General features: G+C 32.8%; 1 protein-coding gene and 1 long non-coding RNA gene across 12 annotated transcripts in view; one reads left to right on the top strand and one right to left on the bottom strand.

Annotated features, from left to right (window-relative positions):
- SYT1 (synaptotagmin 1) overlaps positions 1-20,502 on the top strand; it is a 521,971-nt gene that overhangs the window by 24,726 nt on the left and 476,743 nt on the right. The gene's annotated exons all lie outside the window — the stretch shown is intronic.
- The window catches only part of LOC139045064 (uncharacterized), a 150,338-nt gene that overhangs the window by 112,793 nt on the left and 17,043 nt on the right, over positions 1-20,502 (bottom strand). For all 3 annotated transcript variants that reach the window (XR_011502695.1, XR_011502697.1, XR_011502696.1), the window contains exon 2: positions 20,369-20,468. This is a non-coding gene — a long non-coding RNA (uncharacterized lncRNA). The remainder of the gene's footprint in view (positions 1-20,368; positions 20,469-20,502) is intronic.

The following is a 20,502-nucleotide window of genomic DNA, read 5'->3' as shown; positions in this document are numbered from 1 at the left end:
TTGATTTAGCAACATATTTTATCTCCCAAAATTATCCCAAGGAAGAAAGTTTGATGGCAAATAGCAAGGAAGAGGAGAGTTATTTTTGGGAATTTCACAACATTTTTGAGATAACTAGATATGAATCCTAGTTGGTGAAAAGTCACTTTAACAGAGAAAATACAGACAAACGTAAGTCAAATTCTAAAACTGAAAATATAGAAAGTCTAAGTGTTATTATAATGTTCTTATTATGATTTGTGTTCATTGGTAACTAAATTGCGCAACTAAGTTGATATGACGATAATCTTTGCCATGGAAAGCATTTACCAAGTTCTCCTAGGATTGTGCAGATAAATGAATGACTGCCATTACTGCGATCAGTATGAGTGCACTGACCCTAAGCAGACAAATGAAAACCAATTCCAGACTGTTTGTGGTCAGTTGCAACATCAAAAGCAAGAGTGATTAATAGTAAATGACAGCCCACTTCTTCAAATCTGCTGATAATGATTCTTGCCTTAATTTTTTTTTTGGCTTTCCATTGACTGATTTACCAGAATATATAGATTGTTAACACTGACAGTAAAATTATTGAGCATCTCTTATTTCTGAATATAATAATATGCATACTTCTGAATGAAACTTTTTAAAAGTTTGTAAGATTTTATTTCAATACTAGGCATAATTTTCAAAGCCCTCTCATGCAGGCACATATATTCCTCTCCATCTGTATTGAAGAAAAGGAAAGTCTAAGTACCAGCATTCACTGCATACTCAAAAATAAAAAGCTTGAAAACTTAGATACTCATGAGATCCATGCTATAGGGGGATGTTATAGAAAAGCTGAGTCAAAGATATTAAGACTTCTACCTGAATAAAATTTAATATATTGTGATTTCTGCTAAAACTAGGATGATGATGTGTTATTGAAAACAAACTTCTCTTAGGTGAAACTGAAACCTAAGCCTAAAGGTAGGTTAGCGACTGGATTTATCTCCTGTTATATAGATAATAACCAAAACAAATGAACAAACAAAAACCATGGTGCATTGTTAATAAATTAGAAATGAATTTAATACATTCTGTTTAGACATGTGTTCCTGTCCTAACCAAAGCAATGATATAAAACATAATAAAGTGCCCTCTACGTTTCTCCTCAAGACCTCAATTTTCAGGGACCCTCATGCACATAGACCCTTCCAAGGTCTTGCGGGAATGGGAAGGCAAGCAGTGAACATGTTTTTGGTAAAATTTGCAAAAGTAAGATATTTTAACCATAACTAGTGAGATTACTGTGTTCTTCCCCCCTAACTTTGTATTCATATGGATTTTATTACTTTTTCTTCAAAAGGGTCCTCAGAATTGTACAAGTGTCAGGAAATTCAACACCTGGAACTGCTCCTATATACTTTCCCTCTGCCTAGAACTCTCTTCCCTCCATCCCTGCCTATTAAAACCCTACCTAATATTCAAGGCCTGTCCTGAATACCTCTGTCTCTATGCAGGTGTTCTAGTTGTTTGCAGCACTTTAGTCACATCTGTCTTCAGTGTTAATCTTACTCAGCCTTAATTTATGGTATACAGTTTTTCTTGCTTTTGGCTTCAGCCTACCACTTAGACTGACAGAGACTCGTTCCCAAGCTCATGACTTCCTAATTATGTGACACCGGGCAAGTCACTTATTTTCTTGCTCCATCTGAGCCTCATTCCTTCACTATCAAATGGCATTAAAATAATAGTACTCTCCTCATAGACTTGTTGTCAGAACTAAATGAGATGATGCTTATTAAGTTCTTATTGGAAAGTTTGAACAATAGTAAAAGCTCAAGAGTTGGTTCTTAAAATTATGACTATTTACATTTGAATTTATCACATACCCTTCTTTTAGGTTTCCATAGCATCCCATAAAATACCTTGAAAATAAATATGCACTGACGTGAATTATTCATAAGAGAATGATTATTTCAAGGCATAGGATCATTTTGAAATACAAAATGAGAAAAGACACAAAATGCTTCCTCATAAAACTAATTTATGACATTTAGGATTATAGGATTAAGTAATCAACATATTAAAACAGTCCAAAATTCTTTGGTATGTTTATTCTGTTAAATGCTTAATGTAAAATAATATTTATTTCAGCAGTTACTAAAGAGTTGGCATTGGTGTGCTTCCCACATAATAAACAGACTCTAAAAAATACACTTGGTGGCTTGAACTATGGCATTTCCATTTGATAAATAAAATATGTTATCATAGAAACATTTTCATTTCTTTGTGATTAAGACTTTTTAAAATATCTTTGAAGGCATTCTATAAAAACACTCTTTTTGTTGTTGATCCATGGTTTTTGCTAAATACAAAATATTTTAATTAAGAGCATCTATTTGAAGCCATAGGACACAATAATGACTGTGATCTGTGCAAAGTATTTGAATAATGAAAGCTAATTCTAGTCTGTTAAGGACAATAAAATGCAAGAGTAACAGTAACTGTGTCAAATGCTTTCTTAAATTTAGTGCATATTAGAATCTATGGGCTACATTGCAGTTTATAGCCTCTTTAACTATTTGCACTTCCAATCTAGAGAAATCAGGTCTCCCACTATACTGGGGACCTTATGAAAAATGTAACAATGTAGGAGACAGAAACCTAAGGCAAGCTCAGCTATTTAGTTGCCATGCAGTGGGAAGATACTTTACCCTTGAGCCTTTTCCTCAAATGTAAAATGGGAATAATTATACTGACTTCAAAGGTAGGTGGTGCATAAAGCACCTAGATCAATTTCTGGCCTAAAGTCTATGACTTTGCTAAATGAATAAATGAATGAAAGAATTTGTTTCTAGAAATTCAACTCTATGTATCACAAAATCCCTTTACTATTCTCCTTTTCCTAAGAATTTATTATAAAGTTAGAATTGCATTTATTCTTTTCTGCCAACTTAAATTGCCACTTGCCGGTTTGAATAGAGAACTGGCTTTCTCTATGGTTGTGTTAAATAGTGAATGAGTAGTGTCTTTACAGGAATTATAAGGAAAATATATTGGAAAATGTCCTTGAAAAAAGGGAGATATGGAAATATATGATTAAAAAAAACTAGGAAAATGCCATATGGTAAATTATGAAGAACAACATTTTAGGCACCCTTTTCCATTGAACAAACAAGAAAATGTGGTCAATGGAACAATTACAAATCTCTTGGAAAAAGAAATTTATCTGAAACCACCTAAAATTTTATCTGAAACTTATCCTTAATGAAGGAGAGAACAAACGTATTCTGAAACATCGACAAGGTGAGCTTAATTTGAAATAAACCGTGAAGGGGAAATATCCCCAACATATATCTCCTTGTATAAACGGAGACTTTGCAGTTTGAGGACTCAGTGATATTTCTATTAATTGTTTATAGTGTAGATATCAAAGCCATTTAATTGTTTTTATTTAAAACAGTATAAAATATGATATATATTAAGATATTAGAAATTATGTGAAAAGAAGATATCTTTAAATTAACTTCATTTCTCTTGAGGAATATAGAAGAAATAAGTAATTTTATGTATTTTACGAAAGATACTAGGAATTTTAAAGTTCAACATATTAAAAAATTGTTTTCTACAGAAAAATTAGATTAATTTCAGTGAACAGGAACCTGTAATTAGAAAATTTACCTTCCTTAAATCTCAGAACCTCACAATAATGCTCTGAAGTCTTTTTGACCTATATGCAATATCTAAGTAGATTTATGGCAGTGTCAGCAGTTAACTAAAAGACAACATGTTTAAAACTTTATTTAAAATCTTATAAATATTTTTTACATATAGACTACAGAAGTAGCATACCATGCATTTAAATATGTAATACCTTTATATTGATTAAATTTAGGGTACCATAGAGTTGTTTTTGTACTTTCTTTGAAATATCATTTAAAAAATATTCAGGCTAATTTATTTTTATCAAATGCCAAATACCAGGATATTATTAATAATGTCTGAGCTTAAGAGAAAAGCTACTCTCCTTTCTTTGAAGTTCAATGGTATCAACATAGTACTATTACTTAATAAAGTATCTTTAGAATATTTTGTGTAGTATTTTATGTTTGGTGACCAGAAGTTAAACTGCTTTTTGTTAGACCAAATCTTGGACTCTGTCTAGATCCTGGAGGTGAATCTTCATCACTTCATAAAACTCTGTAAGTCTGAAAAATGGCAATCTAAGACTATTGGGTAGAGGCATATGTACCAGGTTGTCCTGATCCTTTAAAAGGAGTGGACAAATGATGCTTTGACACTGATTTGGATCAGATTCCATCCACTGATTTGCTGTATACAACTAATAATGATCTATACAATTTACTAAGTGCCACCGCGCAGATGTGCTAGGGCTTTACATCCATCATCTCACAAAGATCATAACTGACCCATTGATAAGCAGGTACTACAAATTAAAAATTTGGTAGAAGGGAGGTTTCCCTTCCCAATGGTGTCGGAATATTATGTTCATTGGGGAATACAGTGCGGAGGCCTTGGCATTCTCATTGGTTTTTATTTTATGGAGTTAGCTGACACAACACTCCTGCCTGGGCAGAGCTGAAATTCCCGTTAGGAAATGAAATGAATACAAAGGTCCATTTGGAGCTTGTGTTGAGGCAACCTTCTTCATCTTCAGCTCCCAAAGGGGTGGAACATCTCGGACTGAAAAATCCTGCTAACCAAGACTCCTAATCTTACTAACCGAAAGTTTCTAAGGCATTCATGACTCCTAATCTTACTAACTGAAAGTTTCTAAGGCATTCATGAATGCTTGAATGTCAACAATGATAGTTTATAAATCTTTTACCGTGTCTATATGGCTGTAAAAACATTGTCTGGACTTACTCTTACGCTAACACTGTGCTTAATAACTGTACAACCTTGAGCACATTCCTTGACCTTCCTGTCTCATATTTCTTGCCTGTAAAATTGGAATAAGAATAGTACTACCTCATAGACTTGTTTGGAGGATTTAAGTGGCATAAATGCCACTATTCTTGGAACTGTGCCTGGGAAAAGGTAACAATAAATGGTAATGATCATTATTGTTATTGTTTTTATTGTTATTTTCTCATATATAGGCTGTCCTCATAGCACGCCAAGACAATTCAGTCAACTTGAGGGGGAAAATATCAGTCAAAATAAGGAGTTGGTGCTGCAACATTTACTTTCCATTTGGTTGTTTTATCATTGTGTCAAAGAACAACAAACAGCATAATCTCTATTCTTAAAACTTCCTCAGCCCTCTGATCTTCCCAGAGTCACAGAAAGTAGGATTTGAATAGCTTTCATCTAGTTTGTCTTAGTAATAGACCCACAGTCCATCAAGAAACAAATGCCATTCTATAGCCCTAGTTAAACAGAATTCATGATTCTTTTTTCCCCTAGGACTGCATTGCAACCGCAGATGAGCATGGCAGATTGCCAGCGGTCCCTGCCAGCTGGCTTTCCACTGCACTCTGGGTTTTGGAGAACAGGAGCACAGATATTTTTGATTCTACAGGCCAATTCAAGCACAGTTTACAACAAGGAAAAAAATCCTTAACGCATTTTCACATGTAGTGAAGTTATGTCTTTAAACATAAGGAAAAAATGCAATTTCTTTACATACATTCTTTCAAAATGGATACTGGCAAATTATCAGCTAAAACCAGACGTTTATAAAAGAACATGTTTTCCAACAGTTAATTCCGGATCCAGCAATGATACAAAATAATGTAGCTATTGATATTGAAATGTTTCTTTCATTCCTTCTTCCATTCATCTCTTCAGTGCACATTTAGCAAGTGCCTACTATGTGCCCAGCACTCAGCAAGAGACTGCATTCACTTCACTATTGGTTGCTTTGAGTGGGCAAATTCTGTTCTGATATTGCTGCTTATATTAGTCTAATAATAGAAAATGTTGCTCACTAAATATCACCAATTTAAAATAAAATTTGAATTACCACTTCTCATATAACTCCCTTAATATTTGAGGTTACTGATGACTTCTTCATGAGTGTCTAGTGTGGGACTTTGCCTGTCCCCCAGTGTATTCCTGGACCTAGAACATGCCTGGCACAAGTTAAAGTGCAACACAATAAATCACTGAATGAATAAATATGAAAATCTAAGTAATACAGAATGTCAATTAGAGGAATTAAGCTAATGATGAAAAGCTACAAACCCTGGAAAAAATGCTTTCATTTCAAAAATCTATGTGACATTCTCTAGATGTAATTTTTCTTTATATCTAAAAATATATCTTATATATTAATGTCTTATATGGTAAAAAATGTGTGTCTATAAGTGTGGATGGAGATGGATGCTATCTACATCATTTAAAACATTTCTAAAATATATTTGTGAAATACTAACATTTTTCCCCTGAAATAGAATTTTCTTTTTTGCTTCTTTCTTATCCCAGAAGATTTTTTTCCTTGAAATTTAATGTAGCTCTTAAAAATGCTCTGTTCTCTGCTTAATCGGCAAACTTAATGTAATTGGACTTTTTGAACCTGGAACTTAAAATGCTATGTGAAAACTTTCCCTCTCAAATACTTAGTTCAATATGCTTTATATTTTTATCAATTCTTTTTAATGAAACTCTAAAATAATTTTATAGCTAGATTGTTTTATAGGTAAAAGAGAATATTCCTCCAATATGAAGACCTTTTGAAGAAAGTCATTAATTTTGTTAGATAATTAAATTCAGCTCCTAGATTTTTTGTCTAAGTTACCTTTAGAAACACAAATTAAGAAAATTGTATGAATAGATGGACTCCTTATCTAAATTAAAAAATATCATTATCTTGTAATTGTATTACAGTGAGACCAAACACAAATGTGACAAAACAAGTTAATCAAAAAAATGGTCACTGAAAGTTGCTAATAGATCCATTGGTAGTGATTGAGAGAGGCAGTGGAAAGGATAGCTGAATTTTCATAATTTTCTGGGAAAATAAACATTTTGATGGGGAAAAATTACTTAGATGTTTATTTACTTACCGTTTCATTCTTTCATTCAAGAAATATTAATTTGGACATTTTGCCAGGCACCCTTCAATTACTAGAGCTAGATGGGTAAGTAAGCTAGACAACAAACTGCTGTCATGGAACTTATACTCAGGAGGAGAAGACAGATATTAATAAGTACATAAGTAAATAAACATGGTGAAATCAGGTGGATTTAAGAGTGAGAAGGAAATAAAACAGCTGGAGAATGACTGTGGAGAAATAGGGACAATTTTGATTGAATAGTCAAAGTCACATTTGAACTGAGACCTAAATGACAAGGCGCCAGCCATTGGAAGATTTCTGTCAGATGCTCTGGGCAGAAAAAAGATGTAAAGGCTCCCAGGAAAAGACATGAGCTTGGTGTGTTTGAGGCATGGGAAGAAGGCGTGTTTGGAGCATGTGGAGCTAGAGACAGGAAGGGAGGGGAGTTTAGAGATAATGGTAAGTAACACCCTGTAGGACCTCATAGACCATAGAAAGAACTGTACTCCAAGTACGATGAAGAACTGTAAAAAGCATAATGTCAGGCTTTTATTTATAATTTTAGAAGAAAACTCTTTTATGTGAAAGAATATTTTTTCTATACTCTTTAAAGTTAGAAGCACTTGGATCCTTGCTTGGCAGTACATTCATGTTTCTTAACTTGAATACCCACCACTGTCAAAATGTACATAATGTTTAATTTAATGTGGTTTGTCAGAATACTAGAAGGTAATTAAAAGCATTTGGCATAATATTTTCCTTTTCATCCATTTTCACAAATGCATTTTTAAATTCTTTTATAATAAAGTGCTTCACTTAATATGCAATCTATTTATTTAACTATTCTTCCTACATAAAAACTTCATGCGTTATTTTAAAGGTGTATATATATATATGTGTATGTGTCCATCTGGCTGACTTGATGCAAATCCATTGCTTCTCTGTCTAAAAAGAATAATCATGAACAATGTTTTTCAGTTCAACCATTGAACATCAACATTTTTTCATGATGATAAAATTATGTATCTCCTAGAAACAGAAAGTTTGAATTGAATTTGGACCTCTTAAAAGATTTTTTCCCAGAAAGAGAATCTTCTTCCTTGGTTGATGAAGATGAGAATTGGTTACTGAGTTTTTGAGATTTTATTTTCTTGTAGTCTTTTTCTTTTTCTTTATTTTCCAGACAGGAATATCTGCCAAGCAAACGCTATATTTAAACCCTGAGAAGTTCAAAAGGGATTGGAGACAGCAAAGGGAGGTCTTTTATAATTCAATATCCTCTGTAATTAACATTTCTGTCTCAGCATTAATAAATTTAAGCTTTTGCCTGCTTTTGATTTTCACTTTAGCAGTTGAGGCCATTATTATTTGTGCAAAAGGACAATCTAGCTGTTAAAAGTAACACAAATGTAAATTGTAGGGTAATTGGAAGAGATAATTTGCTGTTATGAAAACATGTCCAAATATTTGCACATGTGGTTGTCAACAAAATGGTGATCATCAAGCCAAACCAGTTCTCCTTCTCACCCACCAACTGGTTGTTGTTGAATGTTTGGCCTTCACAGTACTCATATGATCACATCTCATTTTACATGCTTGAAACAGCATCTCTAAAATGGAGAATACTCTTAATGAAAGAAATGTGACTGCTACTTCTTTACCTCTACATCTTAAAAATTATTCTAGCTATGTGCTTTAACCAATCCTTTTTAACTCTGATCATATAAAGAAGCTTACTCTTAACATTATGTGTATAACTAAGCCCATTCGTTCTTGGAAAATGAAAATATATTTTTTTACATAAAGTTTTAAGGACCCAGTTGAAGCCAAGCTCAGCATATAACAGTCGTCAAAACATGAAGGGTACTTGAGGGACATCTCTGTACCCTCTACATCAGATAAATGGTTCGTAAGACTATGCACAGCCATCTCCCAGAGTGTCATTTATTTATAAACCATAGCAAACTGGCATAAGTAATATAAGTTGGCAGACAAACTGGAATTATGGAACAGTAAAAAATATTTTTCAGTTATAATACTTGTTACTTATTGAAATTTAGCAATATTATTAGTGAATATTGTTGATTTTTTCCCCAGGAATTTTCTATTTTTCTAGAAGGTTGAAGACTATGAGTGGGTTAACAACCAAATAAACATCAGTGAATAGAATCAGATAAAGAAAGATAAGAAGTTTAAACTTATTTTCTATTGATATAGGCACATACACATTAACCATAAAGCAATAAGTAAGGTGGTAGTTGATTAGTTCACAGGTAATTATTTGTTTTGTTTGATGTTGACCCTTCAGGGAAATAATATTCTATCCTTTGATGATCATCGAATTTGTAGCCTGCTCTGAAAGACTCATCATAAGACATTATTGACAATTTGAAGTCTCAAATAAACATTGGATGTATCCAGTATACAGTATTTGGTATATCCAATTTCCTGAAAGTAATTTGTGGGATTGTACCATAAAACAGAGACCTTGAAATTTTTTTGCTATTTAAACCCTAGTGACATAGTTTTTGGGAGCTGAATTGGGGTTAAAATATTCAATCAACTGAATTTGGCCACAATTGTACAGAATCAATTCTAAACTCAGAGAACTGCAAATAGTAATGTGTATTATACCTAGTATTAAAGTTGTACAGTAGTTCAAAGCTGAAAGTAAAAGATAAAACTGTTAAATTGCAAATCAATCTTTCAAGGTAAACATGGATATATTTTTTGCCATTTATATCAAAAAGGTAGGGAAAAATATCGAATTTTAATAATTTATGTTAAAATTTATATTAAACACGTATTATAATTATATATGGCATATTGTGGGTGTTTTATCTTTCTGCATTTGTTAAATTTTTTTATTTATTAGTTAAAGAGATACACAAATATAACAATTTCAGAAATTGCTGAGTGAAAATGATATTTTAGTATATTCTAAATAGTTTACAGGTATACATACACATATAATTTAAAATTCTCATAATCTTGAATGATAAATAGTCCTTAATTTCATATGTTGTTAATTTAATTGAAAAATAAATAACATAAACAGTAATAAATAAATTTATATATAAATGTATCAAGAACTTTTTAGAGTCTCCTAACTATATTTTATAAAAACAATTTTTTGTGGCCTTTAAGCTAGGAGGCAATAATGACACCCCATTCATCATTTTTCCTGTTAAAAAATCACAAAATGTATTATATCCCCTGAATCTATTTAATACAAACTTGATATATCTGATTAATGGAACCATATAACTAGTCTATTCAGTCAAACATAATAATTTAAAGAGCTATGCATAAGATTATCAGAAGCCTAATTAACTAAAATTCAGTTACAAATCATACTTATCAATTTCTATTTTTTATAATAAAATGTTACAGTTTGAAAAGCAAACTGGAAATACTAGTGTATGTTAAATTTTAATTAATCTTTTCTTAGAGAAGTTTGCCTATAAATATTGTTAAGGTTTAAAATCAGTCATTAGCTGCATGTGACTGAGCCCATTAGACAATTGTGTATTAATGTATGTGATTTATCCATGAATCACATAGAGAGCTAATGCAAAGTTGAGATGCATTGTAGAGAGCCACCATTACCTCATAAAAACATAAAATTTTAATTGTTCAGTTTGATGCACACCTATTCCAGGCAAATCAATATATTGGATCTATAGTAAAGAGAATCAGAGAATCTAATTGTTGGCATGAAGCATTTATTTAATGGTGTGCATTATCCTAAAAAAAAGTGATGAAAAGGAAGGCAGTAGATGTGTGCAATATGATGATAAGCAACTAAAACTACCCAATTTTCATTCTTGTATTAAATGTATGCAGAATTCCTACGAATATTTTGGGGATGTTAGAAGAAGAAAAAGAAAGTTCAAGCTTAAGTGAAACTGTGTTTTAACTGTTTATTTTTGATTTGTTTTAGTTTAAGATGAGAAGGATGTTAATATGTATTGCTGGCTCACTGATCACTTTATGAGCAAGGTGCTGCTCTAAACTCATTATTGCTCAGAACACTTCATAAGATGGACACATCTATATAATATACACACACACAAGAGGCATAAAATGTGCAGAGGTTAATTAAAGTTGAAGCAGTTTTCAAAATTAGGATGACATTCATACATTGCAGTTAATTCAATTTGTATATATTAATCTAAAGAAAGATCTTTTATTTCCCAAAATTTGGCTAAATGTTTTATAAGTAATTTCTTATTAGACATTTGAATATTATTTATATTCTTAAACTTCGAAGAGTTAATAAACAATTTTTTCATTTTTCTGTAAACCTCTTTGAATACTAATGAAATCTTGCAAAATGTATATTAAGAGGAGATTACAGGTAATTCAAATTTTTTTATGTTATTAAAATGGAAGAATCAATGGATCAATTTTTTCTTTTCTTTTTAAAACTCCTTGGGTCCTAATAGTATATTGCATAATGTAATACAGTAAGAAATATAACAAAATAAGGTTAAAAATCATAGAAAAACTATGGTATTTGTCTTATTTCTGTAAAAGGTGAGGACTTCAAGAACTATAATAGGGAAGGAAATTTCTCTATTTTCAGTGTAAGAGCAGTCTAAGATAAACACTGTTAATTATGAGAATAATGAAATTGCAATACTTAAAGGTAAAACATAATAAAGTGGGAATTCTCAAAGAAATTTGATATCATTCACTTTCAATGGTTTTGGTCCAGGATGACGAATCTATCAGATAGGCATTAAATTTCGCTTTCTGTCTTATGGATTCCATGACAACTTTAAGCCTTAACGCATGTAAAACATGAACAATAGTTTGCTCAAAGGCACCTACTGTTTCAGTAACCCTGGGAGCTAAAGTCATCATTCAGGGTCCCATGCTTCTGACTCTTCTTAATTTAAAAAAAAAAGTTAAATTTTAGCTGTTGAAGATAAGAATGTTACTTTGATAGTTTCCTAATATGAAATATTGCACAGGCAACTTGTTTATATGAGGTGATAAGTTCTGTAACGATTTATATGGCATCTGGAAAGTTGCTCAGTATATCAGCTTTTAGCATCAAGTTCTTTGAAAGTTTGCTTGCTTGAAATTGTAATTGTCATGAAAATAAATTAAATTATATCCATGTTATTAATTTGTATTGATAAAGAAATTGCAAGATCCATTGTATTTGCTTAAAAATATGCTTTCTGAGATTTGCAGGATAAAGCTTGTGTGTAATTAGTTTTTATTGTTTATGCATGCTTACTTCCAAGAGTGGTATTCTTACCTGGCAGGACTTGAATGAAATCTGAAGTTGACCTACCTGTTAAGTTAACTTTTACAAAGCCTGCAATATGGTTTCACACAAAAGTTGTTTAATTCAAAAAGCAAAACCTGAATCGGCATTGTATTGGAGTAGATGCTTTGCTGTAGAAGAACTCGCTTAAAAATATAAAGAGTAAGATTAGAAAGGGGAACTTCTCAGGATGAAAAATTTTTAACATTGGGGTCGCTAAGTGAAATGATTGTGCTTACAGAAAAATTTCTGTTTTGAAGTTAACCTAAACTATTTTGTAAAAGACAAAAGTCAGTTTCTCCAATGCAGAGAGTTTAGATAGACTGATGGCATATGTAAAATATCAGTTCAGAAGATCCAAAACTTAGGGGTCCATCCTGGAGACATATAGGCTGAAAAGAGATATAATGAATATTTAGAAAATGATTAAAGTTATGAAGAGTGGATAGAGACATTATCTTCCATTCCAGTATTGAGAAGAAGTTGAAAGAAAATAATTTCTGGACAAATGAAGACATTATATGAAATTATATTTTACACAAGTAAATGGTTAAGTTATAGAACTGTGTTAAGAGACAATAAGGCTGAAAGTGTGCATTGGACTTCAAAGTTGTGTGTTTAAAATGGACTAATAAACTATATGTTATCAGGCTGTATATCACATCCCCAGGACTTGTGTTATAGCTGGAAGTTTGTACCTTTTGACCACCTTTGCCCAAATCTCCCTTACCCCCATCCCACCTCTAGCAACCACCAATCTGTTCTCTGTTTCTAAAAGTTTAGTTTTTTCAGATTCTACATATCTGAGACATCATGCAGTATTTGTCTTTCTCTGTCTGACTTATTTTCACTTAGCATAATGCCCTCGAGTTTCATCCATGTTGTCACAAATGGCAAGATTTCATTCTTTTTTTATGACTGAATTATATTCCACTCCACATATGTGTGTGTGTGTCCACACACACACACACACACACACACACACACACACACATATATATCACATCTTCTTTATCCATTCATCCATCGATGGGCACTAAAGTTGTTTCCATGTCTTGGCTATTGTAAATAATGCTGCAGTGAACATGAGGGTGCAGACATCTTTTACAGTTAGTATTTTTGTTTCCTTTGTATATATACCAAGAAGTGGGATTGCTGGATCATATGGTAGTTCTATTTTTAATTTTTTGAGGAACCTCCATACTGTTTTTCACAGTGGAAAACTGTACCAATTTACATTCCCACTAACAGTGCACATGGGTTCCCTTTTCTCCTCGTCCTTACCAACACTTGTTATTGCTTGTCATGTTGATTTCTGCTTTTCTAGTGGGTGTGAGGTGATAGCTCATTGTGTTTTTGATTTGCATTTCCCTGATGTTGAGTGATGTTGAACACCTGTTCATGGACCTGTTGGTCATTTGTGTGTCTTTGGAAAAATATCTATCCAATTCCTCTACCCATTTTTTAATTAGAATGTTTGGGCTTTTTTCCTATTGAATTGTATGAGCTCTTTGTCTATTTTGGATATTAACCCCTTATCAGATATGTGATTTTCAAATATTTTCTCCCACTTTATAGGTTGCCTTTTCATTTTGTTGTTGGTTTTCTTTGCTGTGCAGAAGCTTTTTAGTTTGCTGTAGTTCCATTTCTTTATTTTTGTTTTTATTGCCTTCGCTTTTGGTATCAAATACAAAAATCATTGCCAAGACCAATGTCAAGGAGCTTACCCTCTATATTTTCCTCTAGGAATGTGCAGTATGATGACTATAGTTAACAATACTGTATTGTATATTTAAAACTTCCCAAGAGAATAGATCTTAAAAGTTTTTATCACATGAAAACAATTTATAACTGTGTGAGATGTTGGATGTTAACTAAACTTATTTTGGCAATCATTTTGCAACGTGTACATTTATCAGATAATTATGTTGTACACCTTAAATTAATACAGTGTTACATGTAAGTTGTATGTCAATAAAACTGGAAAAACAATTTAATAAATTAAAAATAAACAAAATGGGCTCTTAAAGAAAACTAGGAATGTCCTTGCCTCCACCTTTATCCATGTTAGAAGATTATGATGCTCTTCTACATATTACATTGTCAAATGTAGAATTTGGGCCAAATATATTAAGAGTCAGCCCGTGCGTAATATTTTCTGTAGTTTTTTTATGGTATTTTTTTTCTACTTGAACCCTCTCCTATTACTGTTCTCATATTGTCACACTTTCTTTAAAGGAAATGCAAGTCAAAACCTTTTTGCTTTAATTGAATTGGTAACAATTCCTATGCTTTTTTTTCTGGAATCAATTAATCAGAATCTATGATGAGTTTGGCAATGAGCTAGTTTCCGGGGACACAGTAGTAAACAAATAGACTCAGAGGCCTCAAGGGGCTTCCATTCTAGGAAGGAAGAGGTCTAATCAATGGCCTTCCAGTTAAGAGCTTATAGCTATGGCTCACTGAGTGCTAAATTTTGCTAAATACTGCTGGAGGAAGTTCACAAACATTATGGCTAATCCTAAGAATATTTTCAGAAAAGTATTGTTATCTCCTTTTTTTTTCTTTTAATGTAAAGAAACCTGGATTTTTTTTGTTTTGTTTAAACATTTCCTTTTGTCAGGGAAGGCAAATGCTTTGAGCAGGAGTCCTGTGAAGCAGGCAGGATGGAGTTTGTTAAATGGCTACTGGATAGCCTTTGCCCATCCCCTGGCACAATGTACCTACTGTCCAGTCAAACAACAGAAGCACAGTTGCTACAGTAAAGTCTTGAAAAGAAAGAACAAAAGATACAAGGAGAAAAATACATAAATAAATCAGTTTGCGGTTGCGCTTTCCAAGCACAAGTCCTAATGCACTGGTACTAAATATTTTTTGAAACTAAGTTTTGATTTGCTAAGTATATTCATATAAGTTGAAATGCACTAAGATATTTTATATAGGGCTTCAAGTTTATTTACTAAAAGAAACAATAGAAATCTTTGAAAATTGACTAGGAAATTTTCTAGCCTTCTTGTGATACGCTTAAGCATAAAATGCCTCAAGCCCTCTACTTCTATTTTCTAAATAAACTCAAATGATATCATTAGTTATCAACTATTGAAATCTTTTAGAGTGATTTGTGCGTTAAAAATCTGCAAAGCAAGAACTATTTTAAAAAGGGTAAACCATTCGCTTTTATACCTCTGACGTTTTATTGTATATCATCTACAATACATTAGATTTCGCTTTGCTTACTGTTATTTATTTTAATTTTAAGTTTCAGTAAAATAAACATAAATACCTGAACATAGGAATAGTATTTCTTTATTGACGTATAATTGACATACAACATTATATTAGTGCCAGCTGTACCACACAATGATTTGACATTTATCTGTGTGGTGCAACGATCACCATGATAAGTCTAGTTAACATCCCTCACCATACATAGTTACGAAATCTTTTTTTTGTTGTTATGAAGACTTAAGCTCTACTCTCTTAGCGACTTTCAAATATGGAATACAGTATTATTAACTCTAGTCACCATGCTGTGTATTACATCTCCATGATCTATTTACTTAACATAAGTGGAAGTTTGTACTTTTTGACCCTCTTGACCTATTTTGCTCACTCTCTACTGCTTGCCTCTGGCAACCACTAGTATGTTCTCTTTATCTATGAGCTTGGTTGGTTTGTTTGTTTTTAGACTCCACATATAAGTGAGATCATATAGTATTTGTCTTTAACTGTCTGACTTATTTCACTTAGCATAATGCCCTCAAGGCCCATCCATGTTGTCACAAATGGCAAGATTTCCTTCTTTTTTGTAGCTGAATAATGCTCCATTGTGTTTATACATCACATTTTCTTTACCCATTCATCCACTGTTGGACAATTAGGTTGCTTACATATCTTGTTTATTGTGAAAAATCCTGCAATGAACATGGAGGTGCAGATACCTTTTCGAGTTAGTGTTTTCATTTTCTTTGGATAAATACCCAGAAGTGGAATTGCTGGATCATATGGTAGCTCTATTTTTAATTTTTGAGAAACTTTCACAATGTTTTCCATAGTGGCTGCACCAATTTACACTCCTACCAACAGTGCCCATGGGTTCCTTTTTCTCCATATCCTCACCAACACTTGTTATTTCCTGTTTTTTTGGTAATAGCCATTCTAACAGGTGTGAGATGAGGAATACTATTCTTTTTCAGAGAAACGACCTTGGAAAAGGAAAGATAGATTCCTTGATCTATATAAACAATTAAAAAATGACAGCAAGTTACAGTGCTATCAAAAATGTTGTAAATAATGTTAAACCTACTTAAATCTCTAATGTGGAGAAAAATAGTTCTAGTTAAATGTGATGTAGCATCATGTTAAATGTGATGAGGCTTTTTGGGGAGATTCACCTATTTTGTAAACTGATGCATTCTTCCTTCCCTGAGGTAAGATAAAAATATTTGTAAATTAGGAGTATTCCTCCTTGCCATGTATTTCAAGGAATCCAAAGAAAGCACTATTTTTAGCATACACTTAATCAAACCAGTGAATAAAGATGAATTAAATAAATCTGTGTTTAGAAAGTAAGATTGTAGAAGATGTTTCTTTTAATAAAAGAAGGGGATGGATTCAATTATTTTTATAATGTTAGTAAAGTCTTTCAAAATCCAGAAAAGAAACCCCACAAAAAATAAAATATTAGTCCTATTCAGTGCTAATGACTGATTTTATTCTAAGCATTTGTGTCTATATTCAAAGAATAGGAAGAAGGTGTAATGTAAAACTGCATTTCCTCATAAGTGGAAGTTCGTTAAAATATTCAATAAATAGTATGAGTACTTGCCAAGGATCAGGCTCTAAGTGCTGAAGATATAGCAGTGAACAAAACAGATAGAAATGTCTACCCTCATGGAGTTTATATTCTAATAGGGGGCAGGAGGCAGACAGACATACCAAAAAGTAAAGTAGTTAGCCTGTCAGACAGTGAAAGTGCTGTGGGGAAAGAGTGAGGGGAAAGGGCACACCTATAGCAGGAGTGTGAGCTAGCTGTTGGGGCCACTTGTCCATATGGTGAGTAGCATCTGAGTGACTTAGGGGATTGGAAAAATGACCTAGAAGTGACACTAGAGCAGAGAATTAGCTCTGCTGTCTTGATATAAGCAGTGAACAAACTGGGAGTGCTCTGGCAGAGGAACTGGTGGGAGTCCTGCCAGGACACGGCAGTGTCTGGGCTCCATCTTCACTCTGCCAGAGCACGCAGTATCCCAAGGTCACATTGATCATTCTGTCATCTCATTTCATCTCATCACAAAACATCAACTTTAGTGCCCACTACACCAGGCATTATACTGTATCCTGTGAGTACAAAGACTTCATAACTGCACATGAAAAGCTTACGTACTGGTATTACTCTGATGTAAATTATTTAAAGATTAGATTTTCATGTTTTGATTCATTAAGCATACATTTATGGTAAAGTGTTGTTGGAAAGGGAATTTAACATTTATTGAGAAGTTTCTCTTGTTTAGGTTGTGGGATAGGTGCTTCATGTATGTTACTTAATAAAATCAATAAAATATTCCCAGGAGTTGGGTATTATGATTCTCATTTTAAGATAAGAAAAAAACGGTATCGAAGTACAGGGAGTGAGCAAGTAGCAGAACAGATAATTGAATCCAAAGTTTTCATTTATTTTTTCTGTCAAAATATGGTGTGTACAAAAAGCACCCCATGAAAGAGATTCATTTCATAGCTTGATGTTATCATATTGTCATGTATGTAATAGGGAAAATCAATTAAATTGTATGAAAATCTATTTAATCAAAAGATGCTATATATTGCTATTTAATATATGTTATTATACATATATAAAAATAAAGTATATATATATATGTATACATACATATATATTTGGAACAACACTTCTCTAATGAAGGACCCAGAGAGCAGTGTAGGTGACGACGCTTCGTGAGTGACACTCTCAAGGGGTCCTCCTCTCCAGAAGTTGCTACTTATTAGAGCAGTAACTACTAAATTCTCCTTTAATGTAGTGACGGAGGTCTCAGAAGGCAAGCTGTCTGAAGCCAAAATATAAAATGCCATATGCAGTTAATTCAAACACTTTGATCTGCTTTCCAGTTATTACTGTCACGAAGCTACTTTTTATTTTGTCAAATGAAATAAAAATGTGAGTTTGCCTATGCCTTACAGCCATAAAAGCACCATCAAAACCACAAGTTCTTGGGACATAGCAGAAGCAAAATAATCAAGATGGCTGTTTATACAAAACATTGGTCTAATTCTCTGCCTTACGCTTTGAAGGGAACAAGTAATTTTATTTATTTCTCAGGTATTGAGGGGAGAAAGACTTTTCTTCAGCCATTTTCTACAGTCTGCAGTATCTGGAATTGCTCAGCCAGCAGCCATATTGTTGCATGGAAAATCATGCAAATTTCATTTTATGCCCAAAATGTGTAAATAATTGGGTTTATTAGAAATAGGAATTTTCAGACACTATAGTCTTATGTTTTTCTGTTTTTCTTATCTCCTTGTTTACACAAAGACACATACTTTTGCATAAATCACTCTCATATATATATCTATGTGTGTCTATATATGTAATGAAGCCATTGTGCCCCTGGCAAATGATACAAAGCCAGAATTTTCAGAAATTTGAGGAAAAGAATCTGTCAAAGATTCTCTGGACTTCCCAACTAACCTTCATAACTGGCAGTTCAGCCTGGGGCAAATCACTTCACTTCCCTTAGCCTCAGTTTTCTCGTATCTACAATCTCTAAAATTTTTACAAAATTCTATTTACTCATCAACTAATGTTCATGGAAGTTATAGTTTCCAGACACAGGGGATATTTCTTATTCCATTATTCTAGTTGAAATATTGTATTTAAACCTGCAGAATCTGAAGAGTTTGTGTTTTTCTTTTTTTGAGTACTGATTATATTACTCTACATATAATGTTACCTTAAGGGCAGTTGGTGCAACTTCAGAGATACCAGAAGTTTGGGCCACATCTCTGCCAGTTTTAATAATCATATCTCAACAATATAAAACTGAACAAAACTCAGCCGTTCACTTCTCTACACCAGAGAGTGAACTCTATTGATCATTCTGATCTAGTGATCAGAACCTAAAGCCACAATTTTTTCCCCTAGTCACTAAAACACTGTTGTGCCATGCTCTAGTTCTTTGATAATGTTTCCAATTTATCCTCTGTTATAACACTCCTTATTTCTGTAAATAAATATTTTCAAGAAAATGTTGTAATTAAGATGGGTAAAGAAGGCCTCATGGTCAGGTTGAGGGCAGAGTCCACTATTCTGGCTTTAGGAGAATCTTTCCACGTCCAGGTTAAACCTCCTGCCTGGCATTTCCAGGAAATCAACTTCATTACTTCACTTAGGATTGATCAGGTTCTGGAGCACTGATCTATATTATAAATTTTCACAAAGAATTGATTTAAAAATCAGAACACAGTTCGTTAATGTATAATTAAGGCCATTTTGATCAAGCAAAAGATTCACAATCTGTGCAGGACAAGGAGGACTTGGAGCTGCATTTTATGGCACACTTGCTCCTCCTCCATGTGGATATGGAATGATGGTTTCCGTCCAGAAATGTCTATCTTACTGGCATAATACTCAACAAATATATTTTCTCTTTTCTAGCCTCCATGCAGATTCCACACTCTCATTCACGTTTTCATGAACTCACTGTAAATGTTTCCAAAGTGAGTGGTTATTTTGTATAAATGTGTGATTGGTTTAGTGACTTTCTGGAATTGGAGTATGCCATTATTTCTTATCAGCCACTCATTTATGAAATATCTCTCAGCATGAACTACTTCTAAATTGTTTCACTTCATCTATTTGTTTCCGTATTTTTCAAGTAGAAAAGTTGATATTTTTCTGATCTTGTCTTCAATTTTTTTCAGGATGTAGAGTTGCTTTCTACTGTTAAGATTCTAATTAAACTCTGATTGAAACAAAAATCATGAATACAAGCTTAGCCTCTACACATAGGGAAAAATAATCCAGAGACATATATATTTCATCCTTGTATCTCCAGAGAAATACTACAAAAATCATTCTTACCAGATCTGTTTGCTGCCAAATTTCCTTGTAGTTAAAGCTGGGTTCTTTTGTAATTTGAGGCCATATAGATAAAGATATAGATTTGGTTTTCATTGTCCTCCTTGAAGAAAAAATACAGATGACTATAATCATTA

The sequence above is a fragment of the Equus asinus genome, chromosome 4 (assembly GCF_041296235.1).
Source record: "Equus asinus isolate D_3611 breed Donkey chromosome 4, EquAss-T2T_v2, whole genome shotgun sequence".
NCBI lineage: Eukaryota > Metazoa > Chordata > Mammalia > Perissodactyla > Equidae > Equus > Equus asinus.
This window is presented reverse-complemented; position numbering and strand designations above follow the sequence as displayed.